The 26,036-nt window shown below is 40.6% G+C and overlaps 1 long non-coding RNA gene across 1 annotated transcript in view; it reads right to left on the bottom strand.

Annotated features, from left to right (window-relative positions):
• LOC142656276 (uncharacterized) overlaps window positions 1-26,036 on the bottom strand; it is a 47,917-nt gene that overhangs the window by 2,276 nt on the left and 19,605 nt on the right. Inside the window, exon 2 of the long non-coding RNA XR_012849642.1 lies at window positions 20,558-20,829. This is a non-coding gene — a long non-coding RNA (uncharacterized LOC142656276). The remainder of the gene's footprint in view (window positions 1-20,557; window positions 20,830-26,036) is intronic.

Below are 26,036 nucleotides of genomic sequence, written 5' to 3'. Positions count from 1 at the left end.
AGCCAGAATCGGACACAGACTGCAGAGGGCCCATAACCTAACCACGCCCACGTGCATATAAAACTATACAAATCTATATTGAATATTTTATTACTAGTTTAGAACACAAGTAACAAACATAAATAATGCAAATAATTTCCATATTTAAAAGTAGCTGCCGTGCTCAGCTGCTTCCGTAACTGCCATTCACTTCTATGGGAGTTACCGAAACGACAGCTCAGCGCAGCTTGCTGTTTTCGTAACTCCCAACCATCTAATCAGGAAGTGTTCGGGAAGCAGCAGGAGCCGAGAAAGGCAGAACAGGGTTTAGGGGGCCCAGTTCTAGAGATAGGCGCAGGTCCCAGAGATGGACCTGCGGATATGCCATAAATGCTAAAGAAGGGCAAACCCCTTTAACTGTCCACTGAGCTTCACTCCACTCCTAACATTTTCTACAGACAGGGCAGCAACCACATCCTCCTAGTTCTTTTTATTTTCAGTCAGACGCCTTCACGACGCTCAGCACGCACACCGCACAGTAAAAGCACTGGCAGGCTCAGGGGGCGAAGTAAGAAGAACACTAACACTGATTGGTTGAGAGGCTCAGCCAACTAGTATTAGGCTCACTTTCAGCAGCGCCGCTATCCCGGATCAATAACTGGTCCGAAGATAGCGATGCTAGGTGCAGAACGCTCTATCTGGTGGTCTTAGTCACCTAGTGAGCGTCACTGTCAGATGTTGCACTGCATGTGACAGTGACGCGGGTTATTAGGTGACGAAGACCACCAGACAGAGCAAGCCTCGCCAGGCCCCTCCCCTCCTAATACATTTTCTAAGTAATAGATGATTGGCGCGGTCGCGGGGCATACGGAGGGGACCCCCTCCTACCCTGTGGACATTCGGCAACTCACAGATCGGGCCCCCTTCCTTCACATATGTTATTGATGGCATTAATAACATATGTGAAGGAAGGGGGCCCGATCTGTGAGTTGCTAAAAGTGCACCGGGAGGGAAAGGAGCCCCCCTCCGTCTACCCCACGGCCGCGCCGATCTTTATGCCTATTTATGCGCACAGCGTTTAGGACAGCTGAGCGGGCCCTCATACCCTCCGGGCTCCTGTGCAGCCAAAGCTGCTGTACTGGCGATATTTCCGCCCCTGATTTCAGCTATAGTGCAATTGGACTAGATGGATTCTCCTTTATGCATCAATGACCCTTGGGCGCCCATGACCCTGTTACCGTTCCACCGGTTGCCCTTCCTTGGACCATTTTTGGTAGGTACTAACCACTGCATGCTAGAAACACAACCGCTACATGGTGAACAATGTCACACGTTGTAACAGCAAAGTATATTGCTATGTGCTGAAAATACGGAGCTGTTTTCAAGGGAAAACCGCTCCTGATTTTCAGACATTTTTTAATCAAGCTAGCATTTTTCGCAGCGGTTTTTACAGCGGTTTTTGGAGCTGTTTTTTTATTGAGTCAATGAAAAACGGCTCCAAAAACAGCTCAAGAAATGACATGCATATTCTTTTTACGGGGCGTCTTTTTACTCGCCGTTTTTTGAAAATGAGGTGTAGAAAAATGCCCTGTCGGAACAGAACGCCGTATTTCCCAGCCATATTTTTCAGCCGTTTTTCGGGACGATTACAGAACTGAAAATAGCCCGTGTGAACATACCATAAAAGTGCAGAAACTATAATGGGGCAGATTTGCGTCTGCCCCTAGAATGTGTTGAAAAATGCGCCACAGCCCGATTTGGCACATTTCATTGTAGAACAGATATTCGCACCTCTCTAGACTGTAAAAAAAAAACAAAAATCATAAGAGGGACGGGGCTTAACAGAGAGGTGGTGTGGCTTAAAATGTGCCAAGTTGCGCCAAAATGCACTAAACATCTGGCACAATATTCTATTGCAACTTAAGCCAAATCAGAAGCGGTACCAGTAGGAAAAAAGTGTCTAGCATCAAATTTATCATACAGCATGCACCACTGTGATAAATTTGGCGTATATTCTGACTGCCTGGTCTAAGTTTACACTGTCTGAAACTCATAAATCTGCCCCAGTGTGTGGAAGGAGGCCGAACTCTGTGTCAGGAAAAATAATAACAATGGTATGGTAAGCATTTTATTATCATCCAGGGGACCTGAATTATTTGGATTGAGATTCCCGCTAATGAAGACACAGCTGACTCAAGACCCAGGCATCATTTTAAAACTCTTTTCATTTTCTTAATGGAACGCATATGATTATGGTAATTAAATAAACATGTTTAATGCATATTTGACATGAAAGCCTATTAAATTTATGATAAATGGGATTTTAACATTATTATTAGAGAAGCACGTTTTTGTTTTGGTTGTAATTATTTTGCAGTGTTTTTAACTCTGATTCTCAGCCTGAATTTCTGATTTTGTTTTGATGTCATGCAGATGTTTATGTATATGACACAATTTTCAGTGATATTGATTGGAAAAAGGCCAATATTTATATGTAAAATACAGAATATGGGGCTGTCCTTGTTTTGTCATTTAAGAAATAGGACATGCATTTACAAACCACTTCAAGCTGAAGTTTTGTGCTGGATGTGTTTGCTTTACAATTCTGCCATATAATGCCTAAATAATAGGTAGCTAAGGAAGGGATTGGACCAATCCCAAAATGTGTTGTATTGATTTTACTTATTTTAAACGTTCTAAGTCTTTGTTCACATTTGCGTCGTAGGCTCTATTATATGGAGGCTGCGCTATTTTGTACGGCAAAATGACAGACAACATGACGAAAACCCAACAGAATCCATTAAAGTCAATGGATTCCGTCGTGCACCGTTGATGTCCATCATGCAACGGATACGGCGCTTCTGGTATTTTCTTTGTTCTGCTCCTATGACGGAGCAGATTAACGGAAACACCAAACACAGATATAAAGAAAGCATTATTCAACCAGTCAAAGTTAATGTGTGACGGCGCCATTTGATTTCCCCTTTTTTATTTTTTATTTGTTTGAAAAGTTTGCTAAATAATGCCATTAGACAGAGACCAAATACTACCACCCTAGCCCTCATGCAAACATCCGTTGGCCGTCGTACGGCTGCTAATGATAAATCCGTGAAACATGTACAGCACACGGAGTGGCGTAGCTAGGTTCTCCAGCACCCGGGGCATAGATTTAGTTTTTGGCGCCCCCCCAACCTCTTTCCCGACATCTCCTTCCCCCTCGCCATGTTTGTTTTCTCTACCAATCAATGACGTGTCATTTCTTTTCCACATTTTTTTTATGTAACTCGAGCATAAAAACATTTTTACATTTTACAAGCAATATATTTCTATACACAACACCAGAACCAAGCTCATTACATATATACAGCACCAGAACAAAGGTCATTACATATATACAGCACCAGAACAAGCTCATTACATAAATACAGCATCAGAACCAAGCTCAGTACATAAATACAGCTCCAGTACCAAGCTCTGTACATATATACAGCACCAGAACAAAGCTCATTACATATATACAGCACCAGAATACAGCTCATTACATATATACAGTACCAGAACCAAGCTCAGTACATAAATACAGCTCCAGAACAAAGATCATTACATATAGACAGCACCGGAACAAAGCTCAGTACATAAATATAGCTCCAGAACCAAGTTCAGTACATAAATACAGCCCCAGAACCAAGCTCAGTACATATATATATATATAGTACCAGAACAAAGCTCAGTATATATATATATATATATATACACACAACACCAGCACAAATAAAGCTCAATTTAGTGCAACCCCTGCCTTATAGTTTTGCACTAAATTGTTTCCAGCTCCCAGCATGGCCCGAACAATGGTAATTATATGCTGGGAGTTGCTGTTTCACAAAAAAATTAAAAATCTTATCATAATCATACCACCTATCATCTCGCTGCAGATCTTACTGTGACTACAGTAATGATTAGAGGCAGAATAAACATTTAGATTAAGTGATATACCGGTGACGTCTCAGATTCTAGTTATTTTTCTCCATCCGGTCCAGACCTCTATGATGACTTCTCCCAGTCACAGCCCATTTCTGCAGTGTGCCGCTCAGATGTCTTCAGCTTCTCACTTTCAAACATTTCTACACCTATAAACAAAGATAAAGTTCTCATTATACCACACACTATGCCACTACATATAATAGTGCCATACACTGCACCTCTAATTATAATAGCACCATGCACTGTGTCCCACACACACACACACACACACACACACACACACCCCGTACCCCCTGTAGATAGTGCCTGCAATAGGGCCCCCTGTAGATAGTGCCACCCATAGAGCCCCTTGTAAATAGTGCCCCTCATATAGCCCACCCTTGTATATAGTGTCCCACATATAGCTCCCCCTATAGTGCTCCACAGATAGCCCACCCCTGTATATAGCCCCCCTGTAGATATAGCCCACCCCTGTATATAGTGCTCCACATATAGCCCACCCCTGTATATAGTGCTCCATAGATAGCCCACCCCTGTATATAGCCCCCCTGTAGATACAGCCCACACCTGTATATAGTGCTCCACATATAGCCCACCCCTGTATATAGTGCTCCACATATAGCCCACCCTGTATATAGCCCCCTGTAGATAAAGCCCCCTCGTAGATAAAGCCCCCTCCCCCGTAGATAAAGCCCCACCCTCGTAGATAAAGCCCCCCCTATACATAAAGACACCCCGTAGATAATGGCACACACTTTTTTATTAGGATAAAAAAACAAACTATACAAACTCACCTTAATCCCGTTCCCGCGCCGTCCGGCGGCAATGGAGACCTGCTCTCTTCTGCGCAGGTCTCCTGGGGTTGAACTACGCAAATAGCACGATGACGTGGTCGCGCCACTTGCATCTATGAAAGGCGCTGATTGGCAGGGCAGAATGACTTTCCCTGTCAATTAGCGCCTTTCAACGACACAAGCGGTGCAAAGTATCGCTCCGCTTCACTTGTAGAAAGGCGCTGAATGGCCAGGCACGGAATGTAGCCGGCCATTCATTGCTTCTAATTGTACCTGTGTCCTATAGACGCAGGTACAATTATAGTGCAGGAGGGGGTGGATGCGGCTGGTTTCAACGGACCAAATGAATGAAATGCCAGAGACTGTTCCGTCAAAAACGGACAGGAGTAGGACCTGTTCTATTTTTGTCGGAACGGCCACACGGTACCATTAAAGCAACGGAATTGTGCATGGCCCCATAGAAATGAATGTGTTAAAAGAATGGATAGCACACTGAAGAAAGTAACTGCAGTGGGCAATTGGCCTTAGAGTGCATAAAATCGGGACATAAAATAACACCTTCATACATCGCTCAAATATTATTGTCATGGTGCCAAAATAATTCTGCTGTACATTGCCCAAATAATACTTTAACAATATCAAATAATACTCTTAGACAGGAACCCACATAATACTATCATACACTGTTCAAATAATACTGCAATATGTAAAAATAAAACAACCAGGTTTAAAGGGGTTCTCCACTACTGGACAACTGATGACATATCCAGCTGATAGGTCATCAGTATATCATCGATACGGGTTCGACACCCGAACCCCGCGCCGATCAGCTGCTCCGGTGGCCTGCAATGTAAGGAGTCGGAAGCAGTTGATTCTATTCCAGAACCGGAGCTATCTGCTTCCGGCATCGATGTCTGGTGCCCGGAGGCAGCCGGATCGGCTCAACGGTGCGGGGTCCGGGTGTCAGACCTCCACAGATCATGTATTGATGACCTATCCGGGGGATAGGTCATTAGTTGTCCAGTTGTGTCCGGTAGTGGACAACCCGTTTAACTAACTGAGATTTATAGTATTTCTATTTTCTTGAAAAAAAATATAAAGGGACATATAAAAATACTTACTTGAATGTCAAACCATGCAAAAAGCTAACAAGTAGGTATAGATCAGCAGCACAGGACAATTTTTCAGAAGGGTGCACGTCTCCTGGGTCACAGTCCAAAGTGGCCCCTCAGTCAAGGTAGAAAAGAAATGGAGACAGCACTACCAAATATTCAACAGTGAAGATCCTTTATTCCACGGTGCAACGTTTCAGCTCAACACGAGCCTTTCTCAAGCATAATAATGTGACACAAAAGGCGCATATATATGCAATACAAAATCACAGAAACCAATTACATATACATAGTGAGATTGTGTGGTAGTGATACGACAAATATACAAAATTTCATATCGATAAGATCCCCTATGGAAATGGTGATACATATATAGAGAGATAAATTTAAAACATTATACATATATAGTGTAAATAGTGCATATACTATAATAAGGCCAATCAATCAGATGGGCTACATGTGTATAATAACTTGTGACAATGTTAAAGAACAGGTCTATAAAATAAAGTTTAAAAGCATCTTACCCTCGCTGGATCGGCTGATAACATTGTGCACTCTCTTACTACGTAGATCTGAGCATTATGTAATCCTATCACCTGTGGGTATGAGTCATCGCATGGAACGTCATTGGACGCATGCGCATGATCCACCAGAGGCACTAATCGCCATATTGAAAGAGGGTCATACACCCTCACATGTTTTCCATGGATGACGGCAGATCCTATCTGTATCAGCTGTGAGTCACGGGACATATCGTCAATTCGCGTCTGCGCAATGCTAACAGATGATCCTCGTCGCCATTTTAGAGAAGGGCAATAACACTCCATATATTACAAGTCCATCCCATCCACTCTCCAATATAGTTGGCCAAATACATAGTGATATAGACTGCATATAATACCTCTGTAGTATAAATAAAGACTAGAGGTAGATATAATATCTCAAATCCATAATCCTCATACCTCATATCAAGAGATAGAGATGAGGATTTTGAACACATACAAATGTACATAATACTCATAGTGTATAGATGCAGAGATTCACATATCGCCAAAGAGATATTGTAGAGGGAAAACATGGACAAAGATATATGAATTTTTTTTTACAAAAATAGGATACATATAGTCAAACATAGGAGTAGTGCATATACATATCTTCAACCGATCCTTGAGGCAAATCTTGAGAGTAATATCTAAAATAGAGAGAAAAATATACATGAGATAGTTTAGAGGGCATTGATAATATATATCAGACCTAAACATTTATAAATGACATATAGAATATTGTTATAATAAAGAGATGGTCAAATTATATCTTATTCTCCCAACACACAGAGGAGGGGGAGGAACATGGGGGAGATGGTAGATCCACGGGCAGATGTTCATATCAGAGTATAACACTGGGCTATCTAGAGAAACTTGGAGAGATCTTGAAATCTATATTAAGACCATTAGGGGATAAAGTGTCTAACTTAAAAATCCATTCTAACTCTAGCCTTTTCAATTTGGAGATCCTGTCACCACCGCGTCTATGGCGCGGTACATGGTCCACGATGTATAACTTAAAGTCATTCTCCCCATGGTTTTTTTCTACGAAATGTTTAGGTAAAGGTAAATTTTCTTGGTGCGAATGGTAGACTTATGGTTATTTATACGTTTCCTGCAATCTAAGGTGGTTTCGCCTACATACAATAGTTTGCAAGGACATTGAATAATATATATTACATGGTCCGATTTACATGTAAGATGATGTTTAATTTTGTAGGTAGAACCTTTAGTGGGATGGAAAAAAACCTCGCCCTTGACCATATTCTTGCAATTGTTACATCCTAAACACGGGAAGCAACCAAATTTTTTGGGGGCTAGCAAAGACTGATGACTCTTAGTCATAGAGCCCACATCTGCATGTACTAGACGATCTCTCAAATTTTTGGTCCTACGATAGGCCATACGTGGTGGGACTTCAAATTCCGGAATTTTACCAAAAGAGCTCCTAAGTATCCCCCATTCTTTTCTAATGATGTTAGCGATTTCATTGCTCTTATGGGAATATGTGGACACCAATGTCAGTCTAGCAGAGGGCGATTGTTTCCGATTTTTCAGAAGGTCATGTCTCGCAATCCCCTCCACTTTGGATCTCTTATTGTCCAATAAGTTTTTAGGATATCCCCGATTTCTGAATTTCATAGACATATCCCTCAACCTCACGTCAAGGGTTGGAGGATCCTGTACAATCCTCTTCACCCTCAACATCTGGCTATAGGGGAGAGAAGCGATCATGGGATGGGGATGACAGCTTTCAAACCTCAGTAAATTGTTACGGTCTGTGGGTTTACTATACAGGTCCGTGATAAGTCTATGCCCCTGGATAGAAACTCTGGTGTCAAGAAAATTTAAAGATGTTGTTGAAGAGTCCATAGTGAATTTGATATCATCATCTATGTTGTTCAAAAAACTGAAGAAACACTCCAACTCCACTTGGGAGCCTGTCCAAATGACGAAGACGTCGTCTATGTATCTCCACCACCTCAAAACCTTAGTGAAGTGGGGAGAGACATAGACGGCGCCTTCCTCCAAGGCTGCCATGAATATATTTGCGTATGTGGGAGCCAAGTTGGATCCCATGGCCGTACCCCTCCTCTGTGCATAAAAGGAGTCACCAAATAAAAAGTAATTTTCTGTAAGGACAATTTCCAAAAGACACATGAGGAAGTTAATACATTCATGGGTGTAATTTGACTGCTGTAACGCTTCAGATATAGTATGAAGGCCTCTCGTATGGTTAATTGACATATAGAGATTGCACACATCAAATGATACAAGTGTGCAGTCCCCCATCAACTGAACCTCACTTAATTTAGTCAAAAAGTCAGTAGTGTCCTGTATATAGGATTTAGCATTAATGGCAAAGTCACGTAACATTTTATCTAGAAAGATGGCTATCGGTGAAAAAATGGAACCAAAGCCAGATATAATTGGTCTACCCGGGGGATCTATCAACGACTTATGGATTTTTGGAAGACAGTACAGCACAGGAACCACCGGATGCCGCACTGTCATATATTCCAACAGGTCCCCATCAATGATGCCCGCATTGTGGGCCTCAACCAATATTGTATCAATGATATTTTTGATTCTAAATTTAGGATCACCGGGAAGTGGCTCATAAACATTCATATCAGGTAATTGTCTAGCTAATTCAGCCAAATAGCTAACAGTGCATCCCTTAATAAAATCTAAAAAAAGATTTTAGATTTTAATTAGGAATCCTCTGTTAGTTCTTTACACCACAGCAACATCAATGCTGTTTTTCTCTATGAAGATATTCTAGATATATAATGACATATTCATGATGACTAAACACGTTTTAGGATAGACTATTTGTTAGCAGATTTTTCTGGCTGTAGTGATAACAAAATATACTGTATATTTGATGAATATATATTTGATTTCTTGCCAGAAATACTGGCCTCAGGTTATTCTGTACACTATATGAGTCAGACAATCAACTGTGTACAGTGCATGACATGGAATAATTTGACTGACATACCTTGTTATATTTAGTCTGACATATTTTGTCAATTTCCTTATTGTCTGTCGTTTAACTCATGCAGTGATTTTGTTAATATCTTTATAAACTGTCATGTACAACTAAGATGGTAGGACATTGCTTTGAATATTATAGTTTGTCTTTAACAGACTGTCTGAAGAAGGTCATATGTTGACCGAAGTGTATGTATGTATTAAATTATGATGTTAATTAAGCCACACAGTGAACGCCTTAAAAAAATTAAAAGCAATGCCACTTTTGCTGTTTTTTTGGTTCCTGCCGCCTCCCAAACACAGAATAAAAAGTGATAAAAAAGTTGGATATACCCCAAAATGTTACCAATGAAAACATGTTATTGGTCTTTGAATGTTGCAATACAAAAAATTTTTTTTTAAAGTGTTGTTATTGTCTAAAAGTAGTAAAACATAAGAAAATCAATATAAATTTGGTAAGGCCATAATCCTACCTATGCATAGAATATAGTCAGCATGTCATTTATACCGCACGGTAAATACTGTTAAAACAAAACCCAAAAAACAATGGCTGAATTGCTGTCCCTCCTTAACATTATGTTTATAAAAGTTATACCATTCGTTATATGTACCTAAAGATGGTGATATAAAAAAATACCACACCACAAAAACAAGCTGTAAGATGTTTATGTTGACCAGAAAAAAATAATGTTATGGGTCTTGATTTGCGTGGCGACACAAAAGCCTTATTTTTCTTAAGGCTGGATTCACACACAGCGTGTTGCTGCATTTCTTTTTTTTAATGGCAATTAATGGTTTTAATGTTTTTTGAAGTTTTTGAGACAATTTGGTAGTGAGTGTCAATTTTTTCCAAACGCAGCATGCTCTGGGTATGGCGTGTTTTCAGGCATTTTTCTTATAGGTTTCTTTATAGGACTTCCAAAACTATAGAAAAAAAGCATGTCCATAATTACACCGAATAAAAAATGCTGCCAAAAACGCCACTAAAAACGCATGTTACATTTTAATAATTCAGGTGTTTTTAGAATCATTTTTTGATGCAGTCAAAATTATAAGAAAAATTTGGTGCGTGAAGGGGGCCTAAAAAAAGTGTTTATTGAACAAAAGTAGTACAAGATAGAAAAAACTATCGCCGTATTTCTATATACCTGCGGAATAAAGTTAACATGTCATTAATACCGCACGATAAACGCTGTAAAAACAAAACTCAAAAACAAAGGGCTGAATTGCTTTTTTTCTGCCCCCCAATTTTATATTTTTTTTTTTTATTAAAGTTATACACTACAGTGGTCCCTCAAATTACAATGGCTGTTAGGTTACCATATTTTCAACATATAATGGTCTTTTCTGGGCTATTGTAACTTGAAAGCACATTCAATATATAATGCCACAGACAGTCCGTCTCTGCGGAGCGTCTAATTGGCTGGAAGATCCAGCCAATCAGCACAGCCAGGCATTTTTCTAGTAATACAACTGTATTACTGAAGTTCATGCACTGATTGGCTGTCTAGTAGCGCCTCTCTATAGTACAGTATGGTGCACCATGCTTTGTACTGTTCTTTACGTGTATTATTACAAGTTGTTCTTTTAGGTACCAGGTGAGGGCGGCCCCATTTTATTATTTCGGTATACTGTGTACTGTACTGGACTTTGTAGAAGCTCCTGTCCTCATCATAGAAAGCGATTTACAGCTTCCACTAGCTATTTCAGATTTGTATATGTAAGAACTTGCTTTATCTGTATTAGTTATCTGCTTATTCCTTTTCTTCTTATTTTTTGGAAGACATTTTGGGGGCTTTGGAACCAATTACTAGTTTTCTGTAGAGTTACGGTCTGAAGTTACAATATTTGTAACTTACAATGATTGAAACAATTAATATTGTAACTTGAGGGACAGCTTTACACTATACATACCCCAAATTAGTGCTATTAAAAAATACAACTTGTCCCGCAAAAAAGCCCTCATGCAGCTATGCTAAATAAAAACTAAAATAGTTATGCCTCTTGGAATGAATGATGAAAAAAACAAAGAAAATTGATGCGTCCTCAAGGCCAAAACTGTCTGCGTACTTAAGGGGTTAGAATATAATAAAATAAAAAACAAGATTAACCTAATGTGGTGTGTTGTCCACGGAGGGCCAAAAGCCCTCAATCAAAGGCACACATATTGAACTTTGCTGGCAGGAGAAAATTCCTTTGTGCATCAGTCAATTGGTCTTGTTTTAACACAATAGAGTAGACCCGTGGCTCTACTTGATACTAGTTTGATTACCCTTTGCTATTCTATCCACCTTGGGCCGTACCAGCCACTGTAGTAATAGTTTACTGGTATCCTTGATGACACGCTAGGTTAGATTAATATTGTTTATTTTTTTATTATATTTTCATCTTTATTAGGGTCTATTCTGTAATCATTTATAAGTTGGCTGTAACTTGCAGAATATGTGGTTGTGAATCTATTATTATTTTTTTTTATTATTATGGATCTTTGACCCCTAACCTGGTTGTAATTTAACTATTGTGTATATTATAACACCATGTGTTTTTACTGTTTTTATCACCTGATTCACGTGTTTCAAAACCTGGATTTACTTTAAAAATATCCCTCCCTTGGAGTCTTCACCTCGCGGCAGCCTGTCCTATAGCCTCTCCTTTCCTTCGGGATCCTGGAACTGCCGTTTTTTGTCTATTGGATGTGCATACATGACATGGGAATGACAGCAGCAGCTGTGTGACCTGACCCTTTCGAGTTGTGCACAACTGGGAGGTGAGCAGTTACTGTAAGGGCATGACCACACGTGGCGGATTTCCTCCGCAACTGTCCGCATCAATGCCGCACAGAATCTGCGTTGCAGATTCTGCTGCGGATCTGCACAAAATGTGCAGTAAATTGATGCGGACTAGCTGCTGCGGACTGCGGTAAAAGTACTTCCCTTCTCCCTATCAGTGCAGGATAGAGAGAAGGGACAGCACTTTCCCTTGTGAAAGTCAAAGAAATTCATACTTACCGCCCGTTGTCTTGGTGACGCGTCCCTCCTTCGGCATCCAGCCCGACCTCCCTGGATGACGCGGCAGTCCATGTGACCGCTGCAGCCTGTTATTAGACTGTGATTGGCTGCAGCCGTCACTTAGACTGAAACGTCATCCTGGGAGGCCGGACTGGAGACAGAAGCAGGGAGTTCTCGGTAAGTATGAACTTCATTTTTTTTTACAGATAGATGTATATTGGGATCGGTAGTCACTGTCCCGGGTGCAGAAACAGTTACTGCCGATCGCTTAACTCTTTCAGCACCCTGGACAGTGACTATTTACTGACGTCTCCTAGCAACGCTCCCGTCATTACGGGAGCCCCATTGACTTCCTCAGTCTGGCTGTAGACCTAGAAATACATAGGTCCAGCCAGAATGAAGAAATGTCAAGTTAAAAAAGCAAGACGCATCCGCAGCACACATAACATGTGCATGACAGCTGCGGACTTCATTGCGGAAATTAGAATCTCCATTGAAGTCAATGGAGAAATTCCGCCATGAGTCCGCCACTGCTCCGCAACAGACAGAGCATGCTGCGGACACCAAATTCCGCTCCGCAGCCTATGCTCCGCAGCGGAATTTTACGCATCGTCTAAACGAACACTGCTAAATTAAAGTGTAAGTCAATGGACAAACGGCTCCGCTGCGGATTAACGCTGCGGAGTGTCCGCAGCGGAATTTAAGTGAAATTCCGCCACGTGTGAACCCAGCCTAAGTGTCCTTAATACTTGCCTTCACTGATACGTTTTCGTCCTATGGTGCCTTTTCCTTTTTTAGTTATCCCTTTTAAAGACATATTTGACCACACTTTATAAAGGTTTACTTTCCTGCCTGTTATCCAGGATTGCATTTTTCTTCTCAAATGAACTTGAAATTTGTTATCAATAAACCCGTTAGTGACCGCTAATACGCCTTTTCACGTCAGTCACTAACAGGCTTTATTCTGATGCATAAGCCTTTTTACGGCGCTGCATCAGGATAAATAAACAGAGCAGGGAGCGGTCAAATCTCCCTGCTCTCAGCTGCCAGATGTAGCTGAGGGCTGGGGGTGTCCCTGCTCGAACGTGTGAGATCGATATAAGTATCGATCTCACCCGTTTAACCCTTCAGATGCGGTGCTCAATAGCTTGCACTGCATCTGAGTGGTTTCGGAGAGAGGGAGGGAGCTCCCTCTCATCCCACTGACACCCGGCGATAAGATCGCCGAGTGTCTGTGTCTCCGATGGCAGCCGGGGGCCTAATAAATGCCCCCAGGTCTGCCTGTAATGAATGCCTGCTAGATCATGCCGCAGGCATGACCTAGCAGATGCCTGTCCGTTTTAAACGGACAGGCATAATACACTGCAATACAGAAGTATTGCAGTGTATTATAATAGCGATTGCAGAATCGCATATTATAGTCCCCTAGTGGGACTAGTAAAAAAGTTTAAAAAAAAGTTTAATAAGGTTAATAAAAAAAAAAATGTGAAAAGAAAAATGAAAAACCCACTTTTTCCCTTTACAAACTGCTTTACTATTAAAAAACCAAAATAAAGTAAAAAAGTTACGCATATTTGGTATCGCCGCGTCCGTAACGACCCCGACTATAAATCCATTGCATTATTTAACCCGCACGGTGAACACCGTAAACAATTAAATAAAAACTATGGAAAAATTGCTGTTTTCTGTGAATCCTGACAAAAAAAATAAGTGATAAAAAGTGATCAAAAAGTCGCATCTACTCCAAAATGGTACCAATAAAAACTACAAGTCGTCCCGGAAAAAAAAAAGCCCTCACACAACTGCATCGGCGGAACAATAAAAAAGTTATGGCTCTTCAAATATGGAGACACAAAAACAAATAATTTTGAAAAAAAGCGTTTTTACTGTGTAAAAGTAGTAAAACATACAAAAACTATACAAATTTGGTATCGTTGCAATCGTAACAACCCGCTGAATAAAGTTATTGTGTTATTTATACCACACGGTAGACAGCGTAGATTTAGGACGTGAAAAAGTGTGGCGAAATTTCAGGTTTTTTTCTATTCCCCCCCAAAAAAAGTTAATCAATAAATAATATGTACCTCAAAATGGTGCTATTAAAAAATACAACTTGTCCCGCAAAAAACAAGACTTTATACAGCTATGTCGACGCAAAAATAAAAAAGTTATAGCTCTTGTAATGCGACGATGGAAAAACGTAAAAAATGGCTTGGTCATTAAGGTTTAAAATAGGCTGGTCATTAAGGGGTTAAACCATGGTAAATATTGGTCCAATTGATTAAATATACAGTATGGAAATGTTAAACCTTATACAATGAGAGAAATATTGCAAACAGTTGTGCCCTTGGGTAATAACAGCACCATGTACACAATAGAAAAACGTGTCATTAGATGCATCTATCATACAGAACACATACAAAAATGATTTACATAAAAATTCTGAAATATGCAAGCGATGAATATGATCATTACGGCAGCTACAACTATGTAGCCGTACAGTAACTCTAAGGTGTGTTTTGGTAATATCACAATGATGTCAACCTGCTGCATGGTAATATTGTTATTGTACGGATTAAAGAAATGTCTCAGAGACAGAGAATGTCTCAACAATTCATTTCGAGCAGCGAGAAGACTGTCTCCTCCCTGTCCTTCTAACGAAATAAAAGTATCCGTCTTCACTGAGAATAGTATTCACTTCAATTTCTCTTGAAGGTTCCAGGATTCGGTATGTAGCTTACATATGATTTTATGCTTTGTTTTCATTCATTGTATTGTTCTGATATATCAACGTCTTGTATATCTGGTGTACGATATTCTAGGGGGATGCGAGGGGGGCTAGGTAGATATTACAATGGATATAACCTATAGAAAACCATTGAAAATATATTGTTCTAGCATGTTCTATTGTTAACAGGATAGCCATTTGTGCCTTTTATTTGATTTGTGTTTTTATACTTTCTGTAACCTATCTCTATGGTATAAAAGTTAAACAATTGTGGAGTTCACAAGTAATAGTAAATTGAGGGCCCCCTTATGCTTCAACTACCGGTATTGTTATGTTTTTCTGCATTTTTTTGCGCTACCAAAGAACACAAAAACAAACATAAATATCCCATGTGTGAACATACCATAAGAAGTAGAAAGGCAGCTGTATGTTGAAAAGTCTGTAATTTAACTATTTTACGGCTTGAAAATGTGGGTGCTGTAGTTTTTGAGATAGCAAGAAGGACTTAATTAACTTTTATTATGGGTTAAAGGGGTTGTCCCAGAATCGCCAATTATCACCTATCCATAGGATAAATAATAAGTGTCTGAATACTTGGGGCCCCATTGCTGATCGTTAGAACAGGGGCCCGACCCTCACTGCAACCCCTCAATGAATAGGAGCTTGAATGGAGTGGGGGTCGACTATGCGCCCGCAAGTCCATTCAATATCTATGGTACAGATGGAAACGGCCAAGCCCTGCACTTGGCTGCTTCTGTCAGCGCCATAGACATTAAATGAAGCGGTGGGCGCATGATCGACTGCAGCTCCACTCAAAGTCCTCCTCACTGCAAAGTCCTCCTGTTCACACGATCATTGTGGGTCCCAGCAAATAGGTGATAATTGTTGATTCTGGGAAAATCACATTAAATGCAGAAAAAGTAATTGTGCCATTTACGCCATTTATTTTATAACCACAAATAATATCACTGTATTGTACGGGTTGTTATGGTTATGGGGATACCAAATATACTCTATTATTTACTGTTTTATGATCTTTATTCAAATAAATGTATTCAAATATATATATTGTTTGTAAGGGTATGTTCACACGAGGGCGTCCGTTACGGCTGAAATTACGGGGATGTTTCAGCCTGAAAACATCCCCGTAATTTCAGTCGTACCGGCATGTGCAGGCGCTTGAACGCCGCGTCAATTACGGCCGTAATTAGCGCTGCTATTCATTGGAGTCAATGAATAACGGCTCTATTTACGGCCAAAGAAGTGACAGGTCACTTCTTTGACGCGGGCGTCTATTTACGCGCCGTCTTTTGACAGCGCCGCGTAAATATACGCCTCGTGTGAACAGACAAACGTCTGCCCATTGCTTTCAATGGGCAGATGTTTGTCAGCGCTATTGAGGCGCTATTTTCGGGCGTAATTCGGGGCAAAAACGCCCGATTTACGTCCGTAAATAGGCCGTGTGAACATACCCTTACTGTTATTTTTACTTTAAAAATTTGACTTTTACAATTCACCTTTTTTTCTACTTATAATGTAATGATATATCTATATATACCAGTACATTAGGCCTGTGAAGAAGAATATTGAGGTTTTTAGGCAGAGAAAGTCATGATATGCATGCTCCCCAGCCCTCCAGTCACTGATTGACACATTTCTTCCTATGCACAGTAAGGGTATGTTCACACAGGGTGGATACGCTGCGTATCCGCCCTGTGTGCCGCAGGGAATTCCAGCCAAAAAAACGCTCCAAATTTTGGTGCAGTTCTCTGGCCGGAATGTCCGCTGCGGTACACTGCACAAAAAAAAGGATACTTACCATGGTGACGTGATTGGCTAAAGCGGTCGCACAGGATGAAACGTCATCCTAGGAGGCAGGCCTGGACGAAGAAACAGACTTCTGGGTAAGTGTAAGTTGCGTTTTCTGTGGCGGAATCGTGGAATGTGTCGCAATATATGCAACATCTGCTATTTGTTTTGGGTTTTACCTCCCATTGAATTCAATGGGGAAATCCTGCAACAAATAAGCAGCGTTTACGCAAATAGAATTGACATGCTGAGCATTAAAAAACCGCAGCGGAGGTCAATTTCTGAGCGTTTTTTTTCGATCAGTATTCACGTAACGTGTGGATGAGATGTGTTTAAATATCATCCACTTTGCTGCTACTGTATTATGCTGCGGATTACAATGTTTAAATAAAGAAGCATCCCTGTGCTTGGTCAGAGTTACATGGATGGCCCTTCCCGCAACATCCTGTGTAGGAGAAGCAACACAACACGTCAGGACAGAGCAGTGTCCTGTGTAGCAGCGTCAGACTGGCAGTCCATGGGCCCACCAGAGGAGCCGATTCTGAGGGCCCACCTTCCATCTATACAGAACATGTAAATGTCCACTTTTCATTTTATCATAGTCCTTGTTGTCATCATTGTACACATAGGATATATCATCAATAAGGTCTAATAGTTACTTTTTGAATCATCCCAGAAGAAATGGACCCAAGTGGCAAGTTAGTCTCTCAAAAGAGCTCCAAATGGGGTTGTCTTCTGCTGGACCTTTAAGTGCCATTATTGTGTTAGAGCCTGGGCCCACCGGAGAATCCTCTGGTTCTCTGGTGGGCCAGTCCGAACCTGCTGTGTAGGTTTTCCGACTGTCCTGTGTAAGAGAAATTACACAGGATATAATGCAGAGTGGAGAGCAGCAGTGAACCCCCCTCCTCCAATGGGTCAAGGAATCTGCCGTACCTTGCTGTGTGCTAACGCCAGCCCTGGGTGAATTCACACGTGGAAGATTTGTTGGAAAAATTTCTGCAACTGTCGCATTCAATTGAAGGGACTTGCTGAAATTCATGCACATTCTGCAGAAACAACCCCATTAAGATGTATGCAATGGATTATTAAGCCGCAGGAATTTCTGCCATGAGTCACACATGTTGATATCATACAATATGTGAGGAGCTTGAAGCAGATTCATAGTTTTTTTGTTTATTTGCTTGTGTATGTTATTATTCATAGTATCTATTGTAAATGTATATGTTTAGTAATACACTTACTATCGTTGGGTTTGATAAATTGTACCAGCAACAGCAGGGGAACCCATTTAGATTTTTGTTATGCAGATCCTTATGCTTCTGCTGGTATCCCTCACATAACAGAAGTATGGAGAGCAAAATTATAGATCTTTATTGGTTCATTGCATTCATGGGCTTTGGAAAAGTATTGATTATAAAAGTTCTGTCGTCATGTCCTTCTACAAACTTCAAAAAGTTGATGGCAAATAAATTTTTATTTTTTACCTCTGGTACATTAGACGTGTACTTACAAAGCTATATAGTCTCCTTTCCCTGTAATGTACACATAGTAAGGGAATTAGTAAAAATAAAGGGAATAAACTGTATATAGTTTACACGATCAAGCCCAAAAAATTATGAATACACGGTTTAAATGTGTAGATTCAACCTATAATGAGTGGCAAAATGCATAAAATAAACCTGCTCTTGGATGATCTTTGCTGGAGAGATGCTTGGGAGAGAAGGGCTCATATCTCCACATATGGTGGGACTGTCCTTTAATCAAGTCTTTTTGGCTAGAGATATTAAATAGTATATGCCAAATAACTGAGTGGAATGCACCCCACTCCCCAGCAGTGATATTACTTTGGGCTCCAGCTGACTCTTTTAAACCGCCCGGTAAAAATCTTTCCACCCACATACTGAGAGCAGCCAAACTCTTGATACCTTTCAAATGGAGATCCACAAATGGAGGAATTAGTTAGTTGGGCAGATAGAAGACACAATGTGTTCGCTGCCACTTGGTCAGTCTGGTGGGAACATAGAGGCTCCTTGTGTTAATTGTGGACTGTGTTAACTGTGGATTGCTAACTATTTCATATGTATTACGAGTTCCCAAAGGATTTTCACCCCTCATCTCCCCTCCCTTAACCCTTATTAACCTCCCATCCCCTCACCTCCTCACCTAACGGGTAATATGTGATTAATCTACTTCTGGAACTGTGTGTATATAGTTCTTTGTTTTCTGTTGTAATATTCACTCCTTGAATGCCTTCATGATAAGATTCCATGTGCAGTGACTGTACTATTTAATGCATAACATACGTATATGCCTTTCATGCTTGTATTTGCTATTCTACACAAATAACCTGTTTTATTTTGTATGTTAAAAATATTCAATAAAAAGAGAATTTAAAAAAAATAAAAATTAATGAGTGGCAAAATGAAATGATCTCATAAGAAAACTACAGCAAAGTGCCATTAATCTGGAACCATGTGGTCCAAAAAAACTGATATAAAATGAATAAATAAAATAATACTCCTTAAAAATTATAATTATAGATACTTGAAAACATATTCCATTATATGTCTCTCTTTATTTTCAGGATTGATCATCATGTCCCTGTTGAACATTGCGATTGGTAAGTGATAAATTATATTTCATCACAAGAAGATTTTTTAAGGTGGACCCGTCAGTTCTCCTGACATTTGTTTTTCAGTAAAAACTTGTATCCCCATGAAATAACAATTCTGGAGCATATTTTCTTAGAACTCTGCATTGTGCTATTTTTCTGTTATTCCTTCTGGAAATGCTTCCCTTGTCAATAGGGAGTGTCCAGGAGGAATAACTGAGGAACAGCACAACAAGAAACGATGATCCAGAATTATAACTTCATGGGGAATGTAAGTATTTACTAAAATATACGTCAGGAAAGCTGATCGGTCTCCTCTATAATTAAATATTTTTCTGCCATAACACCACGTTGTCCTGCGAGCGGTATGCATGGTTCACACAGGAAAGTATGTTTGTTTTTTGTTTTTTTTATAAACTCTTGATAACAGAATCTTCAACCGAAGAAACATAAAGTACAGACATACTTCTCTTTTTTTTTTTTATATCCCCCTCCTTGTTGTGGTTAAAAAAGACCTGTCATAAATGGAATAGTGTGAACCTAGCTGAACCATAGTTTATATCAGTGATCCCTCATCAGTTAACACTAGGCTCCATTATCATTGTCATCATCAACTTAAGGTGTACCTCTAGTTATAGAAAAAAACCCTGATTATAGTGCAGGACTACAGTATATTATCATTGTGTGTTATTACAGCGTTTTGTTGCTGTTTTGAGACCACGGTCCATTCTGCAGGCTGCTCCTAATGCTGCAGTAGCAGACACTTTAACTACATAAAGTGTGTTTTGACATGAGGAAATCATCTATATTTCAAAGATTTTAGACCTAAGTTATACAGTAACTGCTTTCATACCAACTAATGAACAGAATATACTAGAAATGTTTTTCTGAATGTAAAAGAAATAAAAAAATACTGAAATTAAACCAATGTGCCATATAAATCACTTAAACTCTTTTTGCTACATGATCATCATCCATTTCTGAGTTTTGTACCTGATTTAATTCTGTTTTCTTTCAGGAGGTCTTTTGGGAGGATATGGCGGATATTACAGATATGGCCCTGGTTATGGGCTTGGCTATAACAGTGGCTATGGTGGTGGTTTCAATCGGCCATTCTATGGCTCACGCTATGGATCAAACTGGAACCATGGGTATGGTGGCTCTTATGGTCATCATAATGGTTATCACGGTGGACATCGCTATAACGGTGGTCATGGCCATCATGGTGGTCACGGACATCACGGTGGTAACTGGCACCATGGACACTAGAAAGAACAAAGGGTAACTATAAGTTTACATAGGCAAAAAGTGTATGACCTCATAAACCAACTTATACATGCCTTATGCACAACTTTGACATGATGGTGTTCTCTTTTTTCTTAAAACATCACTGTTGAGGTCATCTGTGCAGTGGCAGAAGTTTCTGGGCTTGGTTGTAAGATAAGATCTGGGGCTGTTGAATATATTGTTTCCAGTATGGGCAGTGAAGTGACTGTGCCAAAAATTAGATCTTTTTACATGGTCTTTACCTTAAACTCAATTAGCATATTTAGGTCTGAAGTTTGACAAACATTCAATTTTTATTATACAGTAGAATACCAGTAACCTTTGTTTTCTTTGTAAAGGGGGTTTCCGGGACTTTGATATTGATGGCCTTTCCTTAGGATAGACCATCAATATCAGATCGGTGCTGGTCCGACTCCTGGCACCCCCACAGATCACCTGACTGAAGGGCCTGTGGCGCTTGACCCCTTCATTGTTTATCAGCCTCAGTACTGTACATTTAGTAGTGTCTGTCGCTCAGCTCCTTTTACTTGAATGGGACAGAACTACAGAGAGCTTCAGTATCATATACAGCAGCTACAAAATGTATGATGCTGTGTCTGGTAAACAATAAAGAGGATGCGGCGCTGACTGGAGCCCCTTCAGTCAGCTGACTGGTGGCGGTGCTGCGAGTCAGACCCCCAACGATCTAATATTGCTGACTTATCCTAGGGATAGGCCATCAGTATCAAAGTCCTGGAAAATCCTTTTAAGGGTGAGGTGTGTATTAATTCCTAAGATACATTCACACGTGCAGGTTCTGAAGTGTTTTTTTTTTTTTGTTTTTTTTTTTTAAATGAATGAAAATACAATTTTTACAATGCACAAAATGCAGTATGACTCACTACTAGAAACTTTTACCAAGGGGATCTATAATATGAGCAGGGAGTAGGCTAAACAAGCCAGCCCGTTCAAACAACATTTAATTAAGATAAAAAAAATTTGTTCAGCCTAAATATATATATATATATATATTTTGTTTTCATGAGTGCGTATTGACCCTTTTTGTTTCCTTTGATTTAGAAGAAACCTGGGCAATCATGAAGAAAACTATTCGGATTCACTTTTGACTTATGCAAAAATATGTAGCAATCAAAACATGTGTATGTTTACCAAATTCTATGGATAACATAAAAACTCTTTACACAATAAATATAATTCCTCACTACCTCATGTCTTGAAATCCCTTATTTCACTACATAATTGTACAGCAAAATGAATGTTAATAAACATTGTGGGGGAAATTTACTAAGGCTGGAGTTTCATACGCCAGTCTTGATCAGAAGCCCACTGAAGTAGGATGCGCTAAATTTATTAAGAAAAGCACTCCTCTCAATAAATTTGTTGCATTTTGGACTGTCCAAGCGCCACAATCTGCTACGAGCTGGCGTAGATTTCTGCTATAATTTACGCCAATTTCTGGTAAATTTGTTGGGATGGTTTTGATAAATGAGGGCCTATGAGCAGTGGCGGTCTTTACCACTATGCACACCACACAATTGCGTGGGGTTAGAGGTCAAGGGGCCCCTGAGGGTATGTTCACACGGCAGCCTCCGTTACGGCTGAAATTACGGTGCTGTTTTCAGGAGAAAACAGCTCCGTAATTTCAGACGTAATGGCATGTGCAGGCGTTTTTCGCTGCGTCCATTACGGACGTAATGTAGCTGTTTTTCCATGGAGTCAATGGAAAACGGTTCCATTTACGTCTGAAGAAGTGACAGGCACTTCTTTGACGCGGGCATCCTTTTTACGCGCCGCCTTTTTACGTCCGTAAATAGGGTGTGTGAACCCAGCCTAATAGACACCCTGGCAGCGCCATAACTTTCAGCAGTATCTGCGCCCTCAGGATGCAGATTCAGTTGTAGGCCAGCAGTGGCTTTGCTAGCAATGGGCATTCCCGGATCTTTGGCCTTGTGCCCCAGATGACTGCTACATTCAATTGTATCTGCGTCCTTAGCATACAGATACAATTGAGTACTATGGTGGAGCAGGAAGCTGTCCGCTCCCTGATCCATCATCCACTAAGCTACATATGTAATTTAAATGAAAAGTGTTTTTGCGTACCATGCATAAGTGGATCAGCACACCTCAATATTTATTGTATGTTAAGGAATACCCTTTATGAGATCCTTTCCCAAACTCTGGACACAAGACAGGGCCCAAATGTGAAATAGCATTCAACCTGTCAAAATTAGGGTGATATTGGAAGGGACACAGTAAGGGTATGTTCACACGCAAACTCAAAAAGTCTGAAAATATGGAGCTTTTTACGGCCGTTTTTGGAGCTGTTTTTTTATACAGTCTATGAAAAACAGCTCCAAAAAGTCCCAAGAAGTGTCCTGCACTTCTTTTTCGCGGCCGTTATTTTATCCGGCTGTTTTTCAAAATGGCCACGTAAGAAAACGGCCTTTCGGAAGAGAACGCAGTTTTTCTCAATGAAATCAGTGGGCAGATGTTTGGAGGCATTCTGCTTCCGATTTTTCAAAAAATAGGCCGTGTGAGCATACCCTTAGGCTACATTCACATGAGCGTATCAGATTCACGCGTGTAAAAAACATGCGTGAGTCTGGTCTGTGTGTTTTGCGTTATGCATCAGTGTGCTTTGCGAGTGGCATGCGTTATTCACGCACTCGTAAAGCACGTTTTTTTTAATTATATTCAATTGATGCGCAAATCACGCACCGCACACGGATGTGCATCCGTGGTATTCACGCAATCATTGACTTCAATGGCCGCGTAGGTGCGTGAAAACGCATCAATATAGGGCATGCAGTGAGTTTCACGCAGCGGACTCTCGCTACGTGAAAACTCACGCATGTGTGAACGCCCCCATTGAAATCAATGGGTCCGTGTGCTGCGCGTGATTTCCATGCGTAGCACATGGACGTTATTCACGTTCGTGTGAATGGGCCCTAAGGGCTCATGCACACTTCAGTAAAATTCTGCAGTGTGCTATCCGTTTTTTTTACGGATAGCACATTGACCCATTCATTTTTATGGAGCCATGCACACATCTCTTTTATTTGCGGATCCATGTGTCCATTCCGCAAATTATAGAACAGGTCCTATTCCTGTCCGTTTTTGTGCATGAGATGGCAAGAAACTGCTGTGCATATACGTTTGTTTGCTCCTCTTTTAAATCAACGAACTCAGAAGAAAAAAAACAATAAAGAAATATTTTTCCCTGCAACTCATGATGTTTACTTTTATTCCTAAAGGGAAAATAAAATCAGAAAAATTTGTGGTCTATATATGTGGGAGGCAGCCGGATGGAGTGGCTTGCAGTTGACCTGCTGCGCCTTTGAGGAGGTTCCTCATTGTCACTGGAGAAAGATGACAAGAGGATTTGGAATTCCTTATCACTGGATATGCCTCCTCTGCGGAATATAGGCGTCAAGATATAATAACATATATAATAAATACGTTTTTTCTTTTTTTAAAGAAAAATAAACCTAACTAAACTAAACGTTAACGAACCCTACACTAAATTAAGCATAAACCTAAACTAAACAAACACTAGACTTAGGGCCTGTTCACATCAGCGTTTCCCTTCCGTTGAGGGGTTCCGTCAGAGGTTTCCATCGGGTTAACCCCTCAACGGAAAGGCAAACTGAAACCTTAGCTTCCCTTTCCCTCACCATTGATCTCAATGCTGATGGAAACATTGCTAATGGTTTCCGTTTGTCACGGTTGTGTCAGGGTTCCGTTGTTCTGGATGGAATCGATAGCGCAGTCGCAGTGTATATACCAGAACATCATATGAGCCGTATAAATGCAACCACTTTAAAGCAACTCTAAGGCCTTATTTACACGAACGTGTGCGTTTTGCGAGCGTAAAAAAACGCAGCGTTTTGCGCGCGTTGCAGTTCCGTGTGTCATCAGTGTTTGGTGCGCATCTGCGTTATTTTTGCGCGTATGCCATCCTTATGTCACGTGGTTTTGACGTATAGAAAATGAAATGAAGGAGGTGGTTTTCTTTTTCCCTTAATTTCTTGAGCAACTGTTGCGCGAATCACGCACAGCACACGGATGTGCGTCCGTGTGATGTCCGTGATTTTCACGCACCCATTGACTTCAATGGGTGCGTGATGCGCAAAAAACGCTCAAGTATAGGACATGCAGTGAGTTTCACGCAGTGGACACATGGATTTGCTGCGTAAAAGCACTCAGCGTATCTGTCCTGGTCCCTGCAGGGAATTCCGGCCGAAAAACCGTACCAAATTGTGGTACAGTTGCCGGAATATCCAGCACTGAAAAAATAAAAAAAAGGCTATACTTACCATCCCGATGCGTCCCTCTTACATCCTGACGTTCTGCTGCCCTTTGATAAAGTTTCATTCCATCTGACCGCTGCACTCTGTGATTGGTCACATTAAATGAAACGCAAGAATTCTGGGTAAGTATAAAAAAAATTTTCTACTGAATTGAACATCTGCTATTTGTTGTGGGTTTTACCTCCCTATTAAATACAATGGGGAAAACCTGCAACAAAAAAGCAGCGGTTACGCAAATAAAATTGACATGCTGCGGATTAAAAAACTGCACCACAGGCCAATTTCTGAGTGGTTTTTCCACTTATCATTTACCCAGCGTCTAGATGAGATTTGTTCAAATCTCATCCACTCTGCTGCTACTGTATTATGCTGCAGATTTAGCAGTATTTATGCTATGTGTGAACTTACCCAAAGAGTGATTTATGGCTCACTGCAAAATAAAGTCTAGGTCTAGCCCCAGCCTAACTCAATGAATCCCTGAACTTGCAGCAGCTGAGGCTCTTAAGTCACTGAGTGAAGGGGCCGTTACCCTGTGGCTATAAAGCTCTTCCTATGGGCACTCTGGTTTGTGTGGAGGAAGCTGTGGACTGGTGAGTAGTAGTGGCACAGAGATCCCAGTAATGGTTTTGTTTTTTAAAATCTTATTCTATATAGCTTGTCACTCATTCAATGGGAGAGTCTGATTTGCAAAAATGGACCATCATTGGACATGCAGTGAGTTTCTAGCAACAGACATACGCTCTGTGGAAAAAAAAATAATTGGAATGGCCCCATTGAATTTCATGAGTCTGTTAAAATGGACTGCACATGGATGGGACATGTTTGTGAATAAGGCCTAATGTCCCTTACATGGAATCTGCCATCTGACTTGGCAC

This window comes from Rhinoderma darwinii, chromosome 6 (assembly GCF_050947455.1).
Source record: "Rhinoderma darwinii isolate aRhiDar2 chromosome 6, aRhiDar2.hap1, whole genome shotgun sequence".
Taxonomy (NCBI): Eukaryota; Metazoa; Chordata; class Amphibia; order Anura; family Rhinodermatidae; genus Rhinoderma; species Rhinoderma darwinii.
This window is presented reverse-complemented; position numbering and strand designations above follow the sequence as displayed.